The sequence below is a fragment of the Amblyraja radiata genome, chromosome 26 (genome assembly GCF_010909765.2).
Source record: "Amblyraja radiata isolate CabotCenter1 chromosome 26, sAmbRad1.1.pri, whole genome shotgun sequence".
Classification (NCBI taxonomy): Eukaryota; Metazoa; Chordata; class Chondrichthyes; order Rajiformes; family Rajidae; genus Amblyraja; species Amblyraja radiata.
The window spans coordinates 1718224-1724699 of NC_045981.1; positions in this window are offsets into that span (position 1 = coordinate 1718224).

The window sequence follows — 6476 nt, forward strand, 5'->3', positions numbered from 1 at the left end:
CCTATCTAAATGTCTCATAAATATGACTATATCTGCCTCAGCCCCTGGCACTCACCATCCACTGTATAAAGAACCTTGCCTGTCATAGAGTCATGGAGTCATACAGCATAGAAACAGGCCCATCGGCCCAACTTGCCCACACCGACCAACATGTCCCATCTACACTAGTCCCACCTGCCTGCGTTTGGCCCATATCCCTCTAAACATGTCCTATCCATGTACCTGTCTGATTGTTTCTTAAACGTTGTGATAGTCCTTGCCTCAACTACCTCCTCCGGCAGCTCGGTCCATACACCCACCACCTTTTGTGTAAAAAAGTTACCCCTCAGTTTCGTATTGAATCATTTCCCTTCACCTTAAGCCTATGTCCCGTGGTTCTCAATCCCCCAGAGTATTTACTTTATATATTTATTTTCCATAGGCATTGTACAAGGCTATTTTGATTTGCATTTTATAAATATCTAAGGGATGCAGGGCGTCATCTGCTTGCAATTATGAAAAAGGAAGTCAGCTCCAACTGACATAAATGTAATAGACAGTTGAGACAAAACCATCCCGACCAAATCATATATGGTATGCATTGCATTGCAAGGAACCAAGTGAAAATTTGCTGGAACCTTTAAGTATAGCATACAACTACCACAGTAGCTCTTTGTGTAGAATAGCACATGTGTGCCACAGGCAAACATATTAACTGCCCTAAATGACAGACCTCCACAAAGAAATAATAAAAAGATCTGAACCAGGCAACTACAACTAAGTTCTTTCCTTGAAAATGAATGCTTGAAACTTAAAGGTTTTCTTTGTCTCGGCAAGAAAACCAAACATAAAATGTTTGCAAGTTTATTTTAGTTTAGTTTAGAGTTACAGCGTGGAGACAGGCCCTTCGGCCCACCGAGCCCGTACCGACCAGCTGGCACTATCCTGCACATTGGGGACAATTTACAATCTTTCCCAAAGTTGATTAACCGACAAACCTGTATGTCTGTGGAGTTTGGGAGGAAACCGGAGCGCCCAGAGGAAACCCACGTAGTCACGGGGGAAACGTATAAACTCCGTACAGACAGCGCCCTATAGTCAGGATCGAACCTGGCGCTGTAGAGGAGCAACTCTACAACTTCGCTAATTTAACATCTTGTCGGATAAGCCACAATTTCACTTTTGGCCATAACAGTTAGTAGTGTGGTAATGACCTAACACAGAGCTGAATATTCAATTACTGAAGCTGTTCAGGAGTAATATCGCTGAGTTTTAAATGATACTTAGAGTCACAGAATCATTGAGATACAGCAAGAAACAGGACATTCAGACCAACAAGTCAACATTAACCATCCAGAACCTATCTCTGCCTCATCCACACATTTGTCCTTTGACTTCCTTCGATTACCTTCGACTACCCTCGATTACCTTTGATTGCCTTCGATTACCTACGAATAACATGCCGACCTACTACGACCTACTTCAACTAAATCTACGAGTAAAGAAAATATTGTTTTTTCCATGCCGACCGTTTATTTACTCGCGGTCAATTTTCAACATGCTAAAAAAAAATGCCTCGAACCAACTGAGGCCTCGAGTACGCGGGGACTACTCTCGAGCATGAAGGAGAGTTAAATAGACCTCCTAGGACCACGTATCGACATGCTGCGAGTATGAGTCCAGGGCAAACTCTTCTAAACTCGCAAATTAGGTCCAAGCAGTGGACCAGGACCTTAAGTTCTCCCTATCTAGTTTAGTTTAGTTTAGAGATACAGTGCTTGGGTTCACTGAGTCCACACCGACCATCACGCACATGCTCACACTAGTTCTATCTTATCCAACTTTTACATCCACTCCCTACATGCCAGGGACAATTTACAGGGACCAATTAACCTACTCACCCGGACATCTTTGGGATGTGGGAGGAAACCACAGCACCAGGAGGAAACCTACACGGTTGCAGGGAGAATGTGTAAACTCCACCCAAACAGCACCTGAGGTCAGGATCGAACCTGTGTCTCTGGCACTGTGGAACAACAGGTCTAGCGGCTGAACCACTGTACCACCCTTAGTGCATCACTGTCCTGCCCTCCCAGTAACCAGGAAAGATAATGGAGAGTGGCTGGTAACCATGTAACTGGATCTAGAGGATTCCATAAAGGGCGAAAGGGACGTCACAGTGGTGCAGGGAGAGAGCTCCAGAGACCAGGGTTCAATCCTGACCTTTGTGCTGCCTGTTTGTACCTTCTCCCTGTGACTGCTTGGGTTTTCTCCGGGTGCTCCGGTTTCCATCCGCACTCCAAAAGTGGGTTAATTGGCTTTGGTAAAGTTGTAAAATTGGCCCTAGTGCGGGATAGTGCCAGTGCACGACTTGATCGCTGGTCGGCACGGACTCAGTGAGTTGAGGAGCTTGTTTCTGTGCTGTATCTCTCAAGTCTCTCGTCTAAAGTAAACTGGAGTGCGTATGAGAACATTCGGGTGGGTGGAGCATCAAAGAAAAAATGTTGTCCCTTGACAAGTAAATGATTGAATCTGCAACTGAAAAACGTAGCTAGTTTAGATCCACTTTGTGGATTTCTATTCTTTCATCTGGGAAGATTAGAAGCTGGATACCCAACCAAAAGGAAGCGTTTTGTCTCCCCATAAAGTAATGATGATTCCCCAGCCCACCCAACAGACATATCCATTCAACAAAGAAACAACATATTATCATCTGTTTGTAATGGGGTTAAGACTACATTCATTCTAAACCGGTCTTTGATTCTGATTTTTCAATGAAGTACTTCTTGCATTTATATAACTGTTTTACCAGTGAAAATCTGTGTTGGAACCACAAACAACTACAGATGCTGGTTTACAACAAACAAAGGCACAAAGTGCTGGAGTAAGTAAGCAGGTCAGGTAGTATCCCTGGAGAATATGGATAGGTGACGTTCTGTGTCGGAAGCCTTAATACTGACCTTCAGTCTGAAAAAGTGTCCCGACCCGAAATGTCACCCAACGTGGATAGATGACGTTTCGGATGGCGAAACCTCCACCTGACTCAAATAAGGGTCCGGACACAAAACATTGCCTACCCGAAGGGCCTGTTTCCATTATTCTATCTGGGACATATGACAATAAAACACTTGACTGAAACCACTGGATGTAATGTTTGAAATGCAGCAACTTCAGCAGAGCAGCCTTCAATAGCAGCAATATAATCATGATCTGGTAATCTACAGATAGCCTGTTTTGAGAGATACGGACTGAGGGGACATTATCGTGGGAACTGCCTCAAAAAAGTAGATACAAATGCTGGAGAAACTCAGTGGGCAGCAGCATCTATGGAGCGAAGGAATAGGTGATCCTTCTTCAGACTGAAGAAGGGTCTTGACCCGAAACGTCATCTATTCCTTCACTCCATAGATGCTGCCTCAACCGCTGAGTTTCTCCAGTTAAATAATGAATCAGCACAATTAGTTTCTGCGAAACTTATCTCAATGGTGCAGGTCCTCAGGATATGAGAACCCTCTCTTAACATTAACCCTCTCTTAGCAGCACCGGGAATTGGAGGAACAGCACCTTGGGGAGTCTGTATCCTGGGGGCATGAACATCGAATTCTCCCAATTTTGTTAGTCCTTGCTATCTCCTCCCCTTCCTCAGTCCCCCTGCTGTCTCCTCCCATCCCCCAGCCCTCGGGCTCCTCCTCCTTTTTCCTTTCTTGTCCCCGCCCCCCCCACCCCCGATCAGTCTGAAGAAGGGTTTTGGCCCGAAACGTTGCCTATTTCCTTCGCTCCATAGATGCTGCTGCACCCGCTGAGTTTCTCCAGCATTTTTGTGTACCCTCTCTTAACATTATTGTGCTAGCTTGGTGTTTAGTAGATAGCAGGTAGTGTGATTATTTAAAAGTAGTTGCAGGAACCTCTGAGTGGAGATCTGGATGTGCTAATGGCAGCACAAAACCTCAGACACCACGGTGAATGAGTGTCCCTCACGACAGCCGACAATATATTCAACAGAGTGAACACCAGGCAAATCAATTGACATATCAATTCAAGGCACAAAGTATTACGGGTACAACACTGCTCCCACCCCCAACATGCTGTCTGGGAAACGCCTTGTAAGTTATAACTCACACGTCCTGAATTGGCACAAATCACAATGATAAGATGCTCTAATTTGTATGCCAAAGTTGATAATTGCTTGTGTCTTTATCAAACACGTTTAGTATTAAACACATTTGGGGCGGTACAGTGGTGCAGCAGTTGAGTTGCTGCCTTACAGCACCAGTGGCCCGAGTTCGATCCTGACTGTGGGTGCTGTAGGTAAGGAGTCTGCACGTTCTCTCTGTGACTGTGTTGGTTGACTATGGGTACTTTGCTTTCCTCCTAACTTACAAAGACATACAGGTTAATTGGCTTCTGTAAATTGTCCCTGGTCTGCAGGGTAATACTAGTGTGTGGGAATCGCTGGTCAGGCAAACCAGGTGGGCCAAAGGACTCGTTTCTATGCTGTATCTCTAAACTAAACAAAACACAAAGTGCTGGAGGAACTGTGGCTCAGGCAGCATCTAGGGAGGGAATGGAAGGCAACATTTTGGGTCTGGTCCCTTCTCCTAACTCTGAACAAACCTGTCCATTTCCCTACACTGATGCTTCCTGTCCTTCAGAGTTCCTCCAGCACGTTGCATTTTGCTCAAGGTCCCAGTGTCTGCAGTTTGTGTCTGCATGATTTGTGTTAATGTTAAAATATTATTCAAAATAATGTACCAATTCGGAGAGGTCGTTGAGACAGGTACTATCGCACATTTAGACAGGTACATGGATAGGTTGGGATTAGAGGGATATAGGCTAAATGCAAATAGGTGGGACAAGTGTAGATGGGACATGTTGGCCAGTGTGCACAATTTGGGCTGATGGTCCTGATTCCACACTATATGACTGTGACTCTGTGAAACTGGTAACTATGTCCTTGAGTTTAAAGTAGTCAAGGCTCACATTCGAGATTATATTTTATGTTGTAGGAAGTCCCAGATTTCAGCAACGACTAAGAATCCATTTGGCATATTGGTCCATTCAATAGCATGGATTTAGGGGAAATAGAGTTGGAACATTGTAATGTAGGAGGCTGAGGGGTGACCTTACTAAGGTGTATAAGATCAAGAGGAATGTGGATATAGTGAATGCTCACATCCCTTTTCCCAAATTGGGGAAGTCTAAAACTAAAGTGCAGAGGTTTAAGGTGACTGGGGATGTTTTGAGACCTGGGGTGCAACTTTTTCACTCTGTCTAGAATGAGCTGCCAGAGGAAGCTGTGGAAATGGATACAATCACAACTTTTGAAATGCATTTGGATAGGAAGTGTTTAGAGGGCTGTGGGTCAAATGCAGGCAAAATGGGACGTCCAAAAATGGTAACTTGGTCAGCATGGACAAGGTGGGCTTAAGGGCCTGTTTCCGTGCTGTACAGCTTTATAACTAAGTTCCGTAGCTGCATTGGTGGGATTTGAACTCTCTAGATCTCCTTGGATATCCAGGAATGAGCATGGGCTGCAGTAAGAACACTACTGAATGATTGGCCTGGTGATAATTTGAAGAGCCAATGTATTTGTATGTTTACTTTGCTGTAATAAACATTTTAAAATAACGTTAAAAATAATTGGAATATCATTGACATTTTTAACATACAGAATAATCTTATTTACTCTTGGGTTTGGCACCCAGGAAATGGAGCATATCAGAATGGCCAAAGCTAAACAAATCATGTATTTGCCGTTGGTATGGCTATCAGTGACTCATGCAGCATTAAATAGTTTTGATTGAATCATATCTCTCAGAATAATCAATCACATAGAAGGGTTTACATAAGTTACAAGCTTGTTCAATGCGTGGGTTCCATGCTGATTTTTTGAAACAGAAAAATATCTGTTGCATCAAGGATTAATTCAGACTTGAGTTGCGATTCTCAGTTTAAAAACTTGATTGCGGAGATGCAGAACAACTTGTTGGGAACTGTGGCACACCAAGTATGAGGAAGATCACTGCCATTTGCTGGGGAACACAAACAGATGAAAGACTCTATTGCTCTGCTGATAATTGTGTTGCCAATATCTTGTACACTGTGATCTCGCATGATGCTGTCTCAATTGGAATGTGACTAATAATCCAAGACAATTGAAGCCTTGAAGCTTCTGGTAAAAAAAATACAAGGCAGAAATGCTACAATGCCCATGATAGTTCAACATCAATTATTAGTCAGATAATTGGGATGGGAACTTTATTGCACCACCCATATGTCATCACATTCAGTCTTTATTTATAATTCGCTTGGAACACATCCCTGATGTCTATGTTTACATTAACCCTTATTGTTCCAATCTGAAATAGAGGTATATATTACATTCGCACTTCCTTAGGTTTCAGTCATCTCATTGATGAACTTACACACCGAGAAGTTGATCAAGTAATCTATTGGTAGAGTGAAGAAGGGTTCCAACCCGAAGGTTCACCTATTCT